This window comes from Muscardinus avellanarius (assembly GCF_963383645.1).
Source record: "Muscardinus avellanarius genome assembly, chromosome: 2".
NCBI lineage: Eukaryota > Metazoa > Chordata > Mammalia > Rodentia > Gliridae > Muscardinus > Muscardinus avellanarius.
Genome location: NC_137787.1, coordinates 125,416,901 through 125,436,339, shown reverse-complemented (window position 1 = coordinate 125,436,339; position 19,439 = coordinate 125,416,901).

Below are 19,439 nucleotides of genomic sequence, written 5' to 3'. Positions count from 1 at the left end.
CACACACACCATCTATCGTCTTCCAGTATTCAGTTTACAATTTATGGTTGTGGATCTAGACATTTGTATCTGCCAGGTGCCAAATTACACGCGTGCATGGACTTCACTGCATAGATTTTTTTTTTTTTTAAATTACAAAAACCAAAAACGAAGGTGGGTGGAAAGCGGTAGCAGTGCAGGACGGAAGAAACAGTTTATTTGAACTGCCTTCACTTTATGGATTTCACATTCTTGTAGCAACGGTACTAACTTGGAAGTTGGCCTTATTCCCGGGACAGATTTTGGTTTTTCTTTTCGTGTGCTGCAACATAGCACTGGTAAAGTTGGATCTTAGTAGTAGATCAATTTTATTTACTTCGATAGATCTGATTCCCACCACCACACTTCTTTTGTTGGACAAAGGGCTTTGGCCGATGAAGGGGTGGGGATCGAGTATCCTGTTTGACCTGTCAATGCTTTGTTGAGCCAGGAATAACAAAGTTTTGCCTTTTTAGCTTGTCCAAGCCCCACATGTGAGTTTTCCCAGAGGGGTAAAATGTAGGCCAAATCGGAGCCATAGTAGAATAACATTACTTTTAATTCAGCACACTTGTGTGTTAACTTTATTCTGTATCTTGTGCCTCACCCCCTTTCATCAATATCAAAATGTTTCTATTCATTTAGATACCCATAAAGTGCCTATTGCATGCCAGATATTTTTGGCAGGGGACAATTCTTGCCCAGAGTTGCCCAGAGTCCCTATGGAAACTGATTGATACTCCTGGTCTGCTGATTTACCTGAACATAATTTAAACAAAGTGCTGCTGTGAGAACTTAGAGGAGTATTTCTACCTGGATTTGTTGGAGAAGGCCTCACATAGGCATTCTTCAAGTTGGTGTGGGGTTTGGCCAGATATATCCTAAATGCATGTGTATGTAGGATGTTGCATTGTGAGATTTGCATATGGCTAGTCTGGCAGAAGGATATATCATTTGAGGTAGAAATCAGGGACTGGCATGTTTATTCATATCAAGGCACTTATCACTTTGTTTTGCCTGCGGTGGGCATTCAAATATTTATTTATTTGGTACTGGGAATTGAACTTAGGAGCATTCTATCTCTGAGCTACATTCCCAGGCCTTTTTATTTTTTATCTTGGGACAGGGTCTTGTTAAGTTGCGGAGGTAGGTCTTGAACCTGTGATCCTCCTGTCTCGGTCTCCCAGGTACTGGAATTACAGGCGTGTGCCACCACAGTGTGACTCTCCAATCTTTATTGAGCTGGACTTAATGGAAAAAAATGAAGGATTTTTGTATACTACATTAAGATATTTGGATTTTATCCAGTCAGTGATATAGAGTTGCTAATTTTAAGCAGGAGAATGTCATGATAACATTTGCATTCCAGAAAGATATCTGCAGCAGCCTGAATGGTAGGGGTCCAGATGGGTGGTAGGGAGACAAAGTAGGAAACTGTCACAGTTTAGGGGTTACTTGTGTAAGGATTTTCGCTTTGGATTATCTGGATTTGAATCTGGCTCTGTCATTCATCAGGTAACCCCTTTATATCTCAGGTTCTTTATCTCATAGAGTTTGAAAAAAATATGGTATATAGTAAGGACTTGGTCAATGATAATTGTCATTCTATGTGAAGGCAGTGGTGAAAGGGAGATGATGTGGCACTTAGGAGACTGGATTAGTTAAGTGACTAGTATTCATTTGAGAAGGATGGTTCCTAAGTGTTTGCTTTGGGAAATGGGTGTGCTGTGGTTTAGCTGGCTGTGGAAGGAGGGGGGCTCAAATTGTAATTCTGTTATTTACCCTTAGAATTACTATCCTGACTAAATTTTGATTGCCTAACATTTAGAAAATGATCATAGTACCTGCTTAGTAGGGTTTGAGGATCAAGTGAAATTATGCCTGCAATACCCTTGGCAAAGTACTTGGTACATTCCAAGTGCTCAATAAATATTAGTTGTTCCTTTAGTAATGATGACATTAGTGAGCTAGTAGGATGTTGTAATCTACGAAAAGAAACAGTTAAAAATATTTGATGGAAGAGGTACAGAAGGGAAAATAGTATAATTTCAGTTTGGGGCCAACCCAATGAGGAGCAGAATGAATGGTTGAGATGTCTGGATGCAGTTGTTACATAAATGTTTCCAAGCGGAACTGCAAAAGCATGGGAGAGGAAAGAGTTTGCATAAGCCATCGGAGTATAGGTAGCTTTATAGAAGATTTGGGAGGGAGGGAGGCCCAATTTGGAAGAAGAGGAGTGGGGTTTATTGGGTAGCAATGTCAGGAATATTGACATTGAACATCAGGCATATCTATATCCTTAAAATGAATTATGGCCATCCTCAAAGGAGAACTCCAGGATCTTATAATTGGGTTGGTTTTGTTCCCTTCTCCTCCTCCTCTTTCTTTCTTTTCTGATTGCTCTTCCCCGATCCAAATACTTTATTTTACACAGCCATTTAACTCCATCCCTTTCCAGGACTACCCTTCACTCTAAACCCCACCTTCCCATAGCTAAAGCCAATGAGGTTTCTAGAAGAATCTGAGGTAGGTTCCATCCTTATTTAGGAAGCATTGTTGGCTGAGCAAATAATATATATGCATCTTGCATGAAGAATTTGAGTGGAAGAAGACTTGAATAAGCCTGAATTAACCCTGTTAGATAGCTTGGGAGTTTTATAAAACAAATCCCTATGATGTATTTCTTTTTCCTCAGAAAGTACAGAACAGTAAAGAAATCTATGGTTGTGTGAGGGTTTTTTTTTTTTTCAGTTGTTTAAATGGAGGAGAGAGGCTATTAACCTAATGAGATGTTATTATGAGGGAGTCTTAAAAAGTAAATAGCCAGTCCAGCATGGTGGCACACACCTGTAATCCCAGTACTTGGGAGACAGGAGGATTGCAGGTTCAAGGCCAGCCTCAGCAATTTAGTAAGACCCTGTTTCACAAAATAAAATAGGGCTGGGTACAGCTTTGAGGTAGAATGCCTCAGGGTTCAACCCCCAGCACACCCCCCCCCCATACACCATGATATAGATTATAATAATAAATTGTCTTCTAGTTTTGTTTGCTTCTTGTGCTGGAAATGGATGGAACTCAGGGCCTCCTGTGTACTAGGCAATAGCTTTTTAACCATTAGTAATGGTTAACCATTAGTAATGATTTCAAATAATTCAGTGTCTAGGTCCTGTCTTTGGGATGTATGCTTCCTAGAGCAGAGCTCCTTTCTGTTTTGCTCATTGCCGGATCCTAAAGTACTTAAAAGATAAATACTAGTGTATGCATAAATGAATGAATTGGATCCATGGGTTTTTATCTGTCTTGGCCCACAGACTTCTCCAAATCTTTGGAATAATCATTGGTAAGAAGAGAAACAAAACTGATCCAACTGGAAAGCTTAAAGTACTTCATGTACTTATAAAAAGGCACTATAACAGGATTGATGGCTATTGTGATTCAAATATTTTAGTGCCAGGTGCTGAAGTTAATTTGCTTAACTTTCTTCTCTCCCACAGTTTACTGCATAGTTGTGGGTTATAGTAAGGAGGAACACTTATATAGCTTTACTTAGAGGTAAATGGAGAATAGCTGTGTCATAAATGCATCCTCCTTTGATTATTAGCAAAATTCTAGGGCAGTCTCTGAAGTCTTATCTTGTTAAGGATGGCTTGGAAAGGTAGTACAGAATGTCATTGCAGGTAAGTTTAAGCATAGTTTAACTTGTATCTTCCCAGCCTGGAGATTTAAAGACTTTTACTTCTGGCAGTCAGTATTCCCTCAGTGGAAAAATTCTACAAAGGAAAAATTGTTTTTTCTTAATACTAGGCTGGATAGGAGAAATAAGGAATAGATACAAATGTAGAAAATAGGTAATAGGCAAATAATATACTAGCAAGCAATCATTGTATATCTACTTAGTATAGTATCTCTTATGTGTAAAACAAATGAAGTTTTGATTTTTTTTTTTTTATTATTGAAAGAGTAACCTTAAACCAGACATGCTTTGTGCATACTTATAATCCTAGTACTTGAAGCTGGGCATGGTGGCGCACGCTTGTAATCCCCGCGCTTGGGAGGCGGGGACAGGAGGATCGCGCTGGTTCAGAGCCAGCCGCGCTGGCTTAAGAGACCCTGTTTCCAAAAATTAAAAAATAGGCCTGGGAGTGTGGCCCGGAGGTAGACAGGTTTCCAGGAACCCCAGTATCACTAATAATAATAATAATAATAATAATAATAATAATAAATAAAATAATCCTAGTACTTGGGAGGCTGTGACTGTAGGAATGAACACAGGTTCCATTACAACCTCAGCGAGTTGGCAAGATTCTCAGCAACCCATTGAGACCCTGTTTCAAAAACAAAACAAAAAATAAAATAAAAAGGGATGAGAGTATAGCTCAGAGGTAGAAATCTCCAGGGTTTAGTCCCCAATATCACAAAAAATTAAAATAACAAAGTGCCCTAAAGTGGGCCATTTTAAAAGGTGTTATACAAAGTTTGAGGCCTTTGGGTATATAAAATATTGGCTATAATAACCATTTTAAAGGCTCTGTTGGCTATTACTTTGGTTTATAGATAAGTATGTTTGGAAAATATCCCCCCCCATTGTGATTTTGGCTGACAATCTTTAGTTAAATTTAAAATTTAGTTCTTTATCAGAATCCTTACTAAACCTCATAAATAATTAGGAAACAAATAAGTTGGAGTCTTTCACTTTAGTCTTTCAATATTGGGACTGTGACCATTGTTACTTTTTTCTTCTAGTTGATTTTAATGTTTGAATTTTGATTTTCAGTTTAATTATATTCAACTAATACCTTAAACATAAACCATATGATCAACATTGAACTGTGTGTAAAACAAAAGATAGCTTCTGCCCTTGGAGAACTGAGAATCCTAAAAGACCTTCAGTCCAGTAGTTAATCATTCAAAGCAGGGTGACTAATACCCTGAGTTTTAGATCCTTAGTTTCTCAACTCTGTTGACCCTCAGTTCCATTGGGGGGGGGGGAGAGAGAGAGAGAGAGAGAGAGAGAGAGAGTGAGTGTGTGTGTGTGTGTGTGTGTGTGTGTGTGTGTGTGTGTGTGTGTGTGTGTTACTGGGGATTGAATCCAGGGGTCATTCTACTTCTAAGCCACACACTCAACTTTATTTTTTTGTTTTGAAACAGGGCCTCACTAGGTTGCTGAGGCTGCCCTCCAACCTGTGATCCTCTTTGTAAACCTTCCAATTACTGGGATTACAGGCATGTACCACCACGCCTGGCACTTGAGCTGTATTTTAACATTCATTTCATGCCTTGTCGTTTTCCAAAAATTTCCACATTAGAAACATATGTTTCCTTAAACTTCCATATTCTAATCTCTGATCACAGTCTCCTACCAAAATTGATCCTTCTGGCTCTTTTCATGAGCACAGTTTACAGTCCAGTACCCTTCCTCCTTACAGAGACAGTTTGCCATCTCCTTTATTCTACTCTACCTCTCCTTCCCTGTTGGATTAATATCTATTAGACTCCCGTCTCTCCCTGTCTGTTTTAGAGCTGATGGTTAAGCACCTGGATTATGCTTTCACTAGCACCTTGGCTTCTCTTTAAGTGTCTTTGTGCTGTACCTGCCAGATAACAGCCCTGTTTGGATTAACCGTGCTCTGTTCCTGCATTGGCTTTCTCAATTCAGGATTGAGAAACCCCATTTCCATTCCTCTGCCTCAATTTGCTACCTACTGAGTCCTCTGACACTGACCTAAGACAGGCATTCATTGAATAATAGATATCTAATGGTGGATAATAGATCTATTGAATAATAGAGTTTCAAACTGTGATAAGTGCTTTGAAGAAATAGTATAAGGCTGTGCTATCTAGTATTATAGTCACTAAACACATGTGGCTTTTGAGCTACTGAAATGTGGCTAGTTTGAATTGAGAAATATATCAAGTATAAAACACCAATTTTGAAGACTACACAACAAACCCATAGGAATCTTATTAATAGAGTATATTATATCTTGACATGAAAATATTTTGAGTACACTGGGTAAAGTAATATACTAAAAATAATTCATTCAGTTGTTTCTTTTTTTAAAATGCTACCAACTAGAACGTTTAAAAGGACACGTGTGGCCAGGCGGGGTGGTGCACATTTGTAATCCCAGTACATGGGAAGCTGAGACAGGAGGATCTGGGGTTGCGGCCAGCTTAAGCTACTTAGTGAGGCCCTCTGCAATTTAGTGAGACCCTGTTTCGAAATAAAGGATAAAAAAAAAAAAATAGAGCTAGGTGTATAGCTGAGAGGTAGAATGCCCCTGGGTTCAATCCCCAGTGCCAAAAAAAAAAAAAAAAAGGACATGTGGCTCGCATATTTGTTATCTTCGATAGATAGCACTAGCATAGTGTGTTGTCTAGGGATCTGATGAGGGGAGATAACATAGTCTCTAGCAAATTGAGTATCGCTGACACCTTCTCTTAGGAAGTTGTCTTTGAAGGGATTGGGAATGAATAGGTGTTACACAGTCAAGCCCTTACTGGAAGAAGCAGTTGGAGGTGAGTGCTGGTGGGAGAGTGACAGGGAATGAGGCCATAGAAACAGGCAGGGCTTGATTATGTATGCTTTCTTGGTCCAAATGAAAATTTTGTTCTTCACCATTCATGGGTTGTTTCAAATCTTCATCATTCACAAACTCTTTAACCCCTAGCTCCTCTGTAGTCTGAAAGTAATCTGTTAGTTTTCTTGAGAGGACTGAGATCTATGATTTCTCTAATTTCTGTTCTTCCCTTCAGTACTGAAGTCTCCCATCTGTGGAAGGCTTCCACATGGCTCTCAGTCTGCTCTTTTAAAGTCTGTTTCATGAATGACATCCTGGATTAACTCCATTATTCTATAATCTCCCCTTGCTCATTTTTTTTTTACATCAGTCTATAAATACACTCTAATCTTGATTTTATAAAGCTTTATTGACCCCACTTTTCTTTTTAGTTATTGTTCTCGAAGCATAACACAGTTAAAATTTTTAAAACTATGTTTTATTCATTGTAATCCCAGTACTTGGGAGGCAGAGACAAGAGGATCGAGGTTCGAGGCCAGCCTCACTTAGGCCTCTGCAATTTAGTGAGATCCTGTTTCAAATTAAAGAATAAAAAAATAGGGCTGGGGGTATAATTCAGAGGTAGAATACCCCTGGGTTCAATCCCAAGTACTGCAAAAAAAATAAAAAAGTAAAAAAATTGGGACTAGCCGGATGTGGTGGTGCATGCTTGTAATCCTAGCATTTGGGAGGCTGAGACCAGAGAATCGCTGTTCAAGGACAGCCTCGGCTACTTAGTGAGGCCCTTCCCGACTTGGTGAGACTCTGTTTCAAAATAAAGAATAAAAAATAGGGCAGGGGTGTAGCTCGGAGGTAGAATGCCCCTGGGTTCCATCCCCAGACCCGCAAAAAAAAAAAAAAAAAAAAAAATTGGCCAGGTGTGGTGGCACATGCTTGTAATCCCAGTACTTGGGAGGCTGAGGCAGAAAAATTGAAGGTTCATGGCCAGTGTGAGCTATTTAGTGAGGCCCCTGTAATTTAGCAAGATCCTGTTTTAAAAATAAGGAATAAAAAATAGGGCTGGTAGTGTAGCTTAGAGGAAGAATGCCCCTGGGTTCAATCCCTAGTATAACACACACAAATATATGTTTATCAATGTGTTTGAAATTACTTACATGCCATCATAATAAAACTATTAAGATTTGACATACTTTTCCCCCCCTTATTGAGCACTTGAGATCTAGTGACATTTTATACCTCCAATGCATTTTAATTCAAATACTAAATTTTCAGTGGTTCAAATAAAAGAAATCCTACCAAAAAATAATGAAAATTTAACAGAAAAATACCTTAAATTGCTTCATTTTTCTTTTTATTGTGGGGAAAACCATATAATTTATCATATTAACTTTAAATGCAGAATACTAAGTATATTCATATGGTAAAACAGATCTCCAAAACTTTTCATCTTATAAATTTGAAACTACCCATAAAAATACTTCCCATTTCTCCCTCTACTTTGTCCCTGGTAACCACTTTTCTACTATCTATGAATTTGACTTTAGATGCCGTATATAAATGGAATCATTCAGTAATTTTTTTTGTGTGACTTGGCCTGTTATTACTTAGAAGAGTGATCTTAGGATTCACCAATAGAGTAGCATCTGACAGAATTTGCTTCCTTTTTTTGGCACAAAAAATATTTCACCAGATGTAGTTTATACCACATTTTGTTTATGCATTTGTCTATCAGTGGACACTGGGGTTGCTTTCATGTCTTGGCTATGTGGATAATGTTACTGTGATCAACATGAATGTACAAATGTCTCTCCAAGACCCTGCTTTCAGTTTCCAGAAGTGAGATTGTTGGATCATATAGCAGTTCTATTTTTAATTATCTGAGGAACCTCTGTAGTATTCTCCTAAGCAAGTGTACCATTTTTTAATCCCACCAGTAGTGTACAAGGATTCCAGTTCTCCACATCTTCCTCAACACTTGTTACTTTGTTTTTTGGATAGAAGCCATGCTATTGGATATGAGTTGATTATCTCATTTTAGTTTTGATTTACATCTCTGTGATGATGAATGATATTAAACCTCTTGTTATATAATTTTTGGGGGCTGTTTGTATATCATCTTTGCAGAATTATCTTTTTCTGTCCTTAACCCTTATTATCTTTTTCTGTCCGTGTGTGTGTGTGTATTGAACCAAGGGGGATTCCAACCTCCCAAGTACTGGGATTATAGGTATGTGCCACCATGCCAGTTCTTTTACCCATTTTTTTTTTTGATGAATGAATATATCTTTTATTTATTTTTAAATTTTATTTATATGTGGAACTTACTGAAAATCGTATACATTTAGCCTGTGCTTGGTGCTCTCTCCCTCCTCCCCTGTTCCCCTTCTCCCTTCCCAACAATGAGTGTTCAAGTTAACCATGCTATATTCATATTTTTACATATATTCGGATTTAGCATCCCCATTAATCAACCTGAGCCTTCTTCCTCTCCTATTCTTCCATTCTAGCTTTGCTGAGATTTCCCCTTTATTTTCTGGAGTCCCTCTGGTATCCCCAATGCTCCCTAGATTGGGCATATTAAAGAAAACATATGTTCCTTCTCTTTCTGTGCTTGGTTGATCTCACTTAACATAATGTTCTCCAGAACTTTCCATCTTCTTGCGAATGGCATGATTTTGTTCTTCTTTATAGCTGAATAGAATTCCATTGTGTGTATTTCCCATAATTTTGCAATCCATTCATCTGTTGATGGAGACCTAGATTGGTTCCATATAGAGGAAGCCTACAAAATGGGAGAAGATTTTTACCAGCCACCACTCTGATAGAGGGCTAATATCCAGAATATACAAAGAGCTCAAAAGACTCTACACTAACAAAACAAATAATCCAATTAAGAAATGGGCAACTGAACTGAATAGACACTTTTACCCATTTTTAAATAAACTTGTTTTGTTGTTGAGTTTTAGGAGTTCTTTATGTTTTCTGGATAATTCCCCATATCAGATACATAATTTGCAAGCCAGGGATGGGGTTGCACATTTATAATCCCAGTATTTGGGAGGCTGAAACAGGAGGATCACAGTTTCACTGCCAGCCTTAGCAATTTGTGAGGCCCTCCGCAACTTAGTGAGACCCTGTTTCAAAATAAGGAATGAAATAGGGCTGGGGGTATAACTCAGAGGTAGAATGCCCCTGGGTTCGATCCCCAATACTACACACACAAAAATAATTTTCAAATATTGTTTACCATTGTGTAATTTATCTTTTCATTTTGTTGATTGTGTCCCTAGATATACAGAGTTTTTAAGGTTTTTTTTTTTTGTGTGTGTGTGGTACTGGGGGTGGAACTCAGGGATTTTCCACCTCCAGGCTATACTTCCAGACCTATTTTATACTTTATTTGGAAAGAGAGTCTCACTAAATTGCTGAGAGCCTCATAAGTAGCTGAGGCTGACTTTGAACCTATATGATCCTCCTATCTCAGCCTCCCAAACGCTGGGATCACAAGCTCCCAGCGTGTGTCACCACGCCCGGCATAAGTTTTTAAGTTTAATGTGGTCTCATCATTCTGAAGGTCATATCTAAGAGAAAGCCTTCTCAAATCCAGATCAGGAAATTCTTTCCCAGTTTTCTTCTTTTGGGAATTTTATTGTTTCAGGTCTTACATTGAAGTTTTCAGTTTATTTTGAGTTGAATTTTTATAAGGTAAAGTTGATGTAAGGTAAAGATCCAAACAAAATATTTTGAACATGATTCTGAGGCCTTACTTAAGGAAACAAAAAGGGAAAGTTCTGAGATAATGGAATAGTTTTAAATTGGTGTGGGGGATAATGTCAGTGACTGGGCTAGAACCCAGTTCTCAGTTGCCTTTTCATGTATATTCTGTTGTGAATTTCTGTATCCTTTTTGTTTCTTGTAGCTGTGAGACAGCAGTAGGGAAACAATAGTGTAAGTTTAGCAGAAATTAAATGTAAAATTAGAAAAAGTTAGTTATCAGAGTACCTGTGGTTGAATTTTGTACTTCTGTTACTAAGTATGTAATGCATCTGGTAAATAGTTGCTGTCTGCCTTTTAAAACCATTCTTTGAGTGCTGCTTAAAGTGTCTGTAACCTTTGGTTCTCACATGAAATATTCATTAACTCCATTACTTTCTCTAATTTTAGGTTTTATGTTTTCATGATAGATGAGATACATTAATTGATACTTAATAGATTGATTTCAAATTTTGTTAAAAAAAGACATAATTTTTTTAAGATCTTGGCCTGTTGTTTTTCCAGGTATGTGAAATACATTTGTCAGGACATTTGGATGACTTTTCTAACTTTGGAGGAATATAATAATGTTGAAGAGTCTTTCAGAATTTAGTCTGTGAATCTGAATGTTTTTTTTAATGATGTGGTAGCTACTTACAGAAAAGATTTTAAAAATTGTTATGAATACATTTTATAAAATATAAATAAAAGAATGGTTCTGTGGTTCTGATGCAGCTTGAGTGAATCATCCAAGTGTTCATGTGTTAGGAGCTTGGTGCCCAATGTAATGCTGAGAGTTACTGAGACCTTTAAAAGTTGAGACCTAAAGCCTTTGAAAAGGAATGTTGGTCTTCTGGAACGGGTCTTCAAGAGAGCCAGTTGTCATAAAAGCCTGAGCTTTACCCTTGAAGAACCTGTGGATTCCTATTTTGAGATGTGATTCTATATTTCACACGTGGTTATGCCGTTCTCCATGATGTCCTCACCAGAGCTAAGCCAGTGCCAGGACCATGCCTTTGAATCTCCAGAACTGTAAGCAAAATCTTTATTTTTAAACTTAGCCTACCTCAGATATTTCAGCATAGTAATGAAAACACTAATACAGATGCTAAAATCAGAGTACTCTTAAAACATTGAGCCAACTTTCAACTAATATTGTGTTAATTTTTCTTATAAAATATTCACCTGTTATAAAGTTCTTTATAAAGTTCTTTAGTATGATTTTAGTTTTCTAAATATGACAAAGTGCCTGCATTTTCTTTTTCCATGCTTTGGCTTCTTCTTAAGCAACAAATCAAAGCTTGTGGTAGAATAAAATAAAATAAGTGGTTAAGTAATTCTTAGATTGTTTACTCAAACAGTATGATAAAATTTAATTAAGAAAGCTTTATTGCAAGATAAGGTAAAAGTTTACTATTATTAATTATATATAAAGAGCAGTCATAAGTGAAAACAACTTTTATGATTATGCAGTTCCTAAGATAATTAAGTACATGATTATATATCTTTTTTTCCTTTGTTAGATATTTATTGAATGCCTATTATGGACTAGGCTTTGGTGAGAATATAGCAATGAGTAAGATAAATGGGAACTGTCTTATGGGGCCAGGAGCATGTGTTATTTATTGTAATCATAAACAGTAAAGTCAATTAATGAGAGGTTAATGATAAATCAGGAGGAAAATAAGATGACATGGTTTGAGCTGAATGTAGTAGATCTCAACAGTCTCTTATACTAGTGACTGAATTTACAGGTAGTTTTTAGATTTCCCTTCAGCTATCAGTTTGTCTTCTTTACCTGGAGTTTTTTTTTTGTTTGTTTGTTTATTTGTTAGTTTTTGTATTGGGGATTGAATTCAGGCATTCTACCTCCAGACCGCACTCCAACCCTATTTAATTTAATATTTAGGGTCTTGCTAAGTTACTGAGGCTGCCTTCCAACCTGAGATCCTCCTGTCTCAGCCTCTCAAGTACTAGAATTACAGACATATGGCACCACTCCCTGCCTTTACCTGGAAAATTTTTAACCAGTACTGCCAAAAAGAACACAGCACTGGGGATGGAACCCAGGACCTTGCGCTTGTTAGGCATGTGCTCTACCTCTGAGTCATATCACCAGCCCCAACCATATTGTCTTATTTCATACCCTCTCCCAGAGGTTTCCCCTCAGTAAAATGCTAGCAAAAGTAGGAGGGAATTAGGGGAAGTGAGGCATCTGGGAAAATAATTGGCCTTTTTCATGAAATTGGGAGTTGGTATAGTATGTGCAAACTCGAGTATCTGTATCTCAGCAGTACTTTATATCCCTATGTTCTTAAATAGAAAAACAAAATTCTACTCTCAATCTTCATGAAATTTGCAGTTTCATTATGAAGTTTCTCAAATCTTACTCTTCTGTCATCTCATGAGAAACTCTTAATTTGTAACTTAGCTTACTAGACAGTCCTTAACAATTGATGCGTAAAACTTTTGTTCCCTGCTTTCTTTGGTACAAAAGAATTTGGAGTGTGACCCATGACTCATCAGCTGACGTTCTAGTACATTTTTAGAAACAAAGAATGAGATAGTAGATTTCCCTTAAGCAGTAATAGCAAAAGTAAATACAAAAAATACAAATTTGCTATATCTGTGGCTTGTGTGATTATAGCTTTGTGTTGAATGATTGTTAGGATTGTATTACAACACTGGACATTTCAATGATTTTTAAATAACATCAATATAAACTTTGTCTTGCAAAATATTCTTATATGCATCAATAACTATATTTTCCCATTTTATGGGTATGAAGTAACTTTATAGATAAATATGATGCTTAATGTTTAGGCTTCTGTTTTACTTATTGGTGAAACACACAGACGAAGTCTTGGACATACTACTCTATTTTTAGTGCTCCATAAAATTGTTTTTCTATTGGTGGATGTTTCACTTATTTGCTTTTTATTTTTAACCATGAACTTTGGAACCAAGTTTAGCTGCTTTCTCCTTCCTCCTTTTCTTTGTTTCCTTTTGTGCATGTTTCCTTGTTCCTTCCATTGTACATTCCCATCCAATTAAAAGTCAGTTTGAACAAATGAATACTTTATAAAAATAAAAAACAAGACTCATGCCTACCTTTTTACCACCACCCAGTCTTCCAGAATGACTACTGTTTGGGATTTTTTTACATATCTTGATGGGAATATTTTGTGCATAAGATTTCATCTGTATAGCTATGTGTGTGTGTGTGTGTGTGTGTGTGTGTGTGTATGTATGTATGTATGTATGTATGTATGTATGTATGTATTGGTGGTACTGGGGTTCCTGGAAGCCCTTCTACCTCTGGGCTATGCTCCCAGACCTATTTTTATGCTTTTTTTTTTTTTAATTTTGGAAACGGGGTCTCTTAAGCCAGAGCGGCTGGCTTGGAACCTGCGCGGTCCTCCTGTCTCTGCCTCCCAAGCACGGGGATTACAAGCGTGCACCACCACGCCCGGCCTATGTTTATGTTTTTAAATACATACTATTTAAACTAGCTCAAAATTTGCTGGTTCTTTTGAAATTTAACTTGGTCATCTTTTAATTTCCAGATCTCACCTGAATTATTTTACTCTTAAAAAAAATGTTTTATCTCTTGAAGGATGTGTGTATGTTACCATTCAGAGGCTTTCTCTGCTGGATATGATTATAGACAGAATGATTACTTGAACTTTTTTGTCTTATAAATCATGATCCTGTAACTTATTTTAATTTAGTCATTTTTATTACATAAAAGAAAATGGGACATTTACTATATGTTTCTTTGATCTAGCAAATATAGTACAACCATAGAAGGATATCTATTTGATATGTTTTAAATTATACTAAAAATCTTGGTTATTGGGGAATATTATAGTACAGATTCTGCGAGTTAAAAATTACTTGTTTAGCACTGCTGCATGCTAATTGGAAGTGTCTCGGTGCTTCTGATGTTCATCAGTTTTTCACCTTGTATCTTTTCAGTATTAATGTCTAGTGGGCACACTTAGAATATTTTTCTTTTTTTGAACTTTTAAGCATACAAGTGGGCAGAATTGTATAATTGCTAATATTAATCATTATAGTAACAAACACTTGTGTGACTACTTTGTAGCTGTGACTCAACTAAAAGTTTTATATTTCATTCAGCAGTTAATTGTCAGAGTAATTCTGTGAGGTCAGTATTTTGCATATACCAACATATTTCAGGAAGTTTTAGAGACAATATAGAGTTTGGACAAGGTAAAGTGATTACCTTTAATTGGGAACCCCACCTATTTGATCTAAATCTTTCTCTTTACTATATTAGGATTCTATGAAAAGTTAGTGTTAGAATCATGATTATTTTCTTCCTTCTTGCTGAAAAGGACTTTACAGATTTTAGTTTAAGTCAAATACTTGCTCAATGAAGTAGTAGGTTCCAAGTATAAAAATCTGAAATTATGTTCTTGGGCTCATGATGAGATGATTTCCCAAAAGGAACTCAGTGGGATTGTGTTGTTACAGTGCAATTGAATGATTTTATAGAAATTGGTTTTATGCCGGGCGTGGTGGCGCACGCTTGTAATCCGCGCGCTTGGGAGGCAGAGACAGGAGGATCGCACAGGTTGGAAGCCAGCCCCGCGCTGGCTTAGGAGACCCTGTTTCCAAATAAAAATGTAAAAATAGGTCTGGGAGTGTAGCCCGGAGGTAGAAGGGCTTCCAGGAACCCTAGTACCACAAAAAAATAAATAAATAAAAAAATTGGTTTTATAAAACTGTTTCTTTTAAAACTGCTAAACCTTTCAAACTTTATAGGGACATGCTAGTTTTTTACCATGTCCATCTGCCTGCCATCCATCTCTCTCACTTAATATTAAACCTAGAGAAAGAAACAGTCATTTTCTTTATGTACCCCCATAACTCAGATGATTAATTTTAGTGAGTGGTCTTAGAGCTGAAGTGGTGAAATGTTTGGGAGGGTGTGAGAGTTTAGAGAGTAATTGATTCTTGGTTGCAGACACTGGCACCTGAAAAAATATGTACACCTTAACTTTCATAATGGGCTATGAGCAAGAACTCTGATTTTAGTTTTATTAAAGCCTTTTTGTGCCGGACGTGGTGGCGCATGCCTGTAATCCCCGCGCTTGGGAGGCAGAGACAGGAGGATCGCGCAGGTTCCAAGCCAGCCGCGCGCGCTGGCTTAGGAGACCCTGTTTCCAAAATTAAAATGTAAAAAATAGGTCTGGGAGTGTAGCCCGGAGGTAGAAGGGCTTCCAGGAACCCCAGTAGCACCAAAAATAAATAAATAAATAAAACAAAACAAAACAAAAAAATAAAGCCTTTTTGTTAGTGACAATTGTCTAGTACTAGTTGTATGATTCTGTTTATGGTGTTGTCACAAAAGGCTATGTTTTCTCCCACTCATTTGATAGAAAATGGCAGAATAAGGAGTAAGCATACGAAAAGCTTACACTAAAGAAGACGAGCACAACTAAATACAGAACACTTAGTAGTAGGTGCATATAGATGATTTTTCAAAAGAAACTCAGTGGGGTTGTTTTTGTGTAGCTGTAGAAAAGTAATGGAAAGGAAAAACATGTGTAACTCTTTGTATCAAATATATACCATCTCTTTCCATAGTTTGTTCTTGCTCCCACTCATAATTATGGAAAATCTTCCTAAAACTACAGTGAAATATATGACAAGTGAAGTTTCTGATGCTCTTTCTAGTGTCAAAGGACTTCCACTAATCCCTCATTAACCTATTTCTTACACTCTACCCTCTTTCCTGGATGGTGCCTCAGCTTAGACTTATCCTTTGTTTTCAGCATTACTACATACACACCTTTCGTAACCATTATGGGTCAAACTGTTAAACAGAACATGAAATAAAAGAGGACAAAGTAGAGAAAATGGCTGTACAGAATATGGGTTGTGTAGGCTCACCCTGCAGCACAGGAAGCACCGGCACTGTGAGGGACTGCTGGCTGTGCCTGCTTCCTCCACCAGGAGTGGACCCCAGCATAGCATGGGAAGTACTGGTAATTGTGATTTGGGTTTCTTGTTTCTTACATAAGCACATACTTTTAAAATTATGGAAACATTTTAGAAAATGTAAAAAAAAAGCCGGGCATGGTGGTACATGCTTGTAATCCCAGCGCTTGGGAGGCTGAGACAGGAGGATCGCTCAGGTTCGAAGCCAGCCTCAGCCACTTAGTGAGGCTCTCAGCAACTTAGTGAGACCCTGTTTCCAAATAAAATAAAAAATAGGTCTGCGAGTATAGCCTGGAGGTAGAAAGCCCCTGGGTTCCACCCCCAGTACCACCAAAAAAAAAAAAAGTAAGACAACCAAGTTGGTGCTTTGTAGAATGGTACTAATAAGATGTATGTGTTAAATTTGCAGTTAGATATCTACTTTTAGATGAAGGGATATATTGTAGTTATTTTTCACTAAATTAGGTTATCATTTTAAGGTATAATGATATTAGCCTCGTTAGGAGGCATTTTTTTTAATGTTCTGTTCCATTGTTGGCATTTGTGTAAAAGAAAAATAGAAATAGCTATATAGGGACTGCCTGCTTGGTATGTTAGAGGCAAGTAACAGATCATAAAATGAGAGATATGGCTGCAGAGCTGTTTACCTGATTAAGTGCTGCTGGTGGTTTGCACAGCCTGCCCTTGTTACTGTTGCGTTTTCATCATCAGCAGATGGCATTTTACCAGTTTGAACTATCACTTGCTGAGTTCTATAATGGCACTGATTATAAAAGCATACCCTATTGAAAATGGTCCTAATATCCCATGAATGACCTTATTTCTAGGAACGTTGTGCTGCTTTTTGAGCTAATTCAGAATATGCAGCTGTACCAAAGTGTGTTTTGTTTTTATTTTTGTGGATGGCATCAGGTGCTACTTTTATTCACCCAAAACTTAATTAAAAAACATTAAATTTTAGGACAGAATTAGGTTGGGAAAGGTGACAAAATTCTTTCAGTGTGAAAAGCAGGAATTAAAATTTAAAGGGATGCCAGACGTGGTGGCGCAGGTTTGTAATCCCAATACATGGGAGGATGACATAGAAGGATCGCGGGTTTGAGGCCAACCGCAGGTACTTACTTAGACTCTCTGCAACTTAGACCCTGTTTCATAATAAAGAATGAAAAACAGGGGGTGTAGCTCAAAGGTAGAATGCTCCTGGGTTCCATCCCCAGTACTACAAAAAAAGAAAGTGAGTTTAAAGGGAAACTGACAGTGTTCTGTGTAACAGATGTCTTTCAGTTTATGCCACTGATCTAAATTTTGAATATTATGAGCCATAAATTGATGTTGTAAGTAGTAAGAGATGAACCAGAAAGAAGTTATTATTTTGACATGTTTCCCAAGTAATAATGCTAATATTTGACAGCTTGTTTCATGAGACATTAACTGAAAGTATAGTTTCTCATGTGACATATAGAAAATAGGAAACATATAAATTATATATATATATATAATTCATAAGGTTATTATATCTCTTAATATTGCCTTACATTTTAAGTAATTCTCAGTTATTCTTGTGCCCTATAATCTCCCAACAGGTAGATTCAACTCAAAAGTAATCAATGTTAATTGATTCTATACAACACAATAACTAAAATTTAAAAGCCCAACAGCATCAAATATTGGCAAAGGATAAGAAGCAGCCAGCGCTTATACATCCTTGGTTGGAATGTAAACTGGTACAACCACTTTGGGAAAGGTCTGGCAACCACTTATAAAGCTAAGCATATACCAACCTGTAACTCAAGCCTTTCACCTTTAGGTACTTACCAAAGAGAAATGAAAGCATATGTTTACAGAAGCGCTTGTTGATAACACCCATAAACTGGAAACTGTACAGTTGTGTTTTCAATAAGGAGCATATTACAATAGGATACTATTGGGCAGTGGAAAAGAAAGACTTACTAATGTCTACCACAACATAGGTAAAGCTCAAAAGCATGCTGAGTAAAAGAAGTGTTACCTAAAAGAGAGCATACTCGATGGGCCCATTTAGATAATATTTTAGGCAAAACTCATCTCTGATGAAAAAATTTAAGAGAAGTGATTACCTCTAGAGGTGATGGGGGTGGGGATTGACTGGGAAAAGAGTATAAGAAAACCTGTCACATAGTGTATGAATTTGTTAGAAACTCAGTGACTATTTACTTTAGATTTGTGCTTTTTTTGTATTTAAGATTTACCTTAAAATGTAAACAAATACATATCTTCAATTAATGATGTGTATACTATAATATTTAGAGAGAAAAGTGTACTGACTTCTGCAATTTACTTTGAAGTGCATGAGAAGATAAAAAAGGAAAGGAGTACATATGTGATTAAAGAAGTATAGTAAATTCAGTGGTAGACTCATAAGATAAAGGTGTTTACTGAAAACTTTATTGAACTTTGCTATGTGTTTTGAAATTTTTCATGATAAATACAACCATATTCATAATTAATGGTCTATTTGTGAACATGAATTATTTTATAAATCTATTTTGGTTCTCTTTGCTTCAGTGATGTTTACCCTGATTTCACATGTGAGCTTATGCCTAAGAGTTTTTAAGAATTTATCTCTACTATAAATTATACTAAATCATAGCCTTATTTGAGGAGTTACAGTACAAAGAAGTATCATTCTAGCTTATTGATTTAATTTGTCTTTCTTTGGGGTGCTATTAAAGTTTTCCTCAGCAGGGTCTTCAGATGGAGTGCGGTAAATCACGTAGCTCCTCTAGGATTGTATCACATGTTACTTATATAATGACTTCTTGAGTTTTTGTATAATGATTAGGAAAGGAGAGGGGACAGTAAAACTTTTTATTTTCAAGTACCATTGAACGTGGAATTTGAAATTAGATGGGTCAGATTTGACTCCTATCTTAGTCACTCAGGATCTGCTTGTTTTGAGTCTCATTTTCCTCATTGATAAAATAATGATGGTAATTATTTCATAGAGTTTATTGGAATGATTAGATGAAAAATGCTCACAAAACAGTAGGGTATCTAACATGTATTAATATTGGTGGATAGATTTATCAAGGAATAGTTAACACTGGAAATGAACTTTAAGGCTCTTCAAAGTTGTTTGAGTAGGAAGTAAAGCAGTAAGGTAATACTGAATGCCTGACTGACAATAAACCATAACTG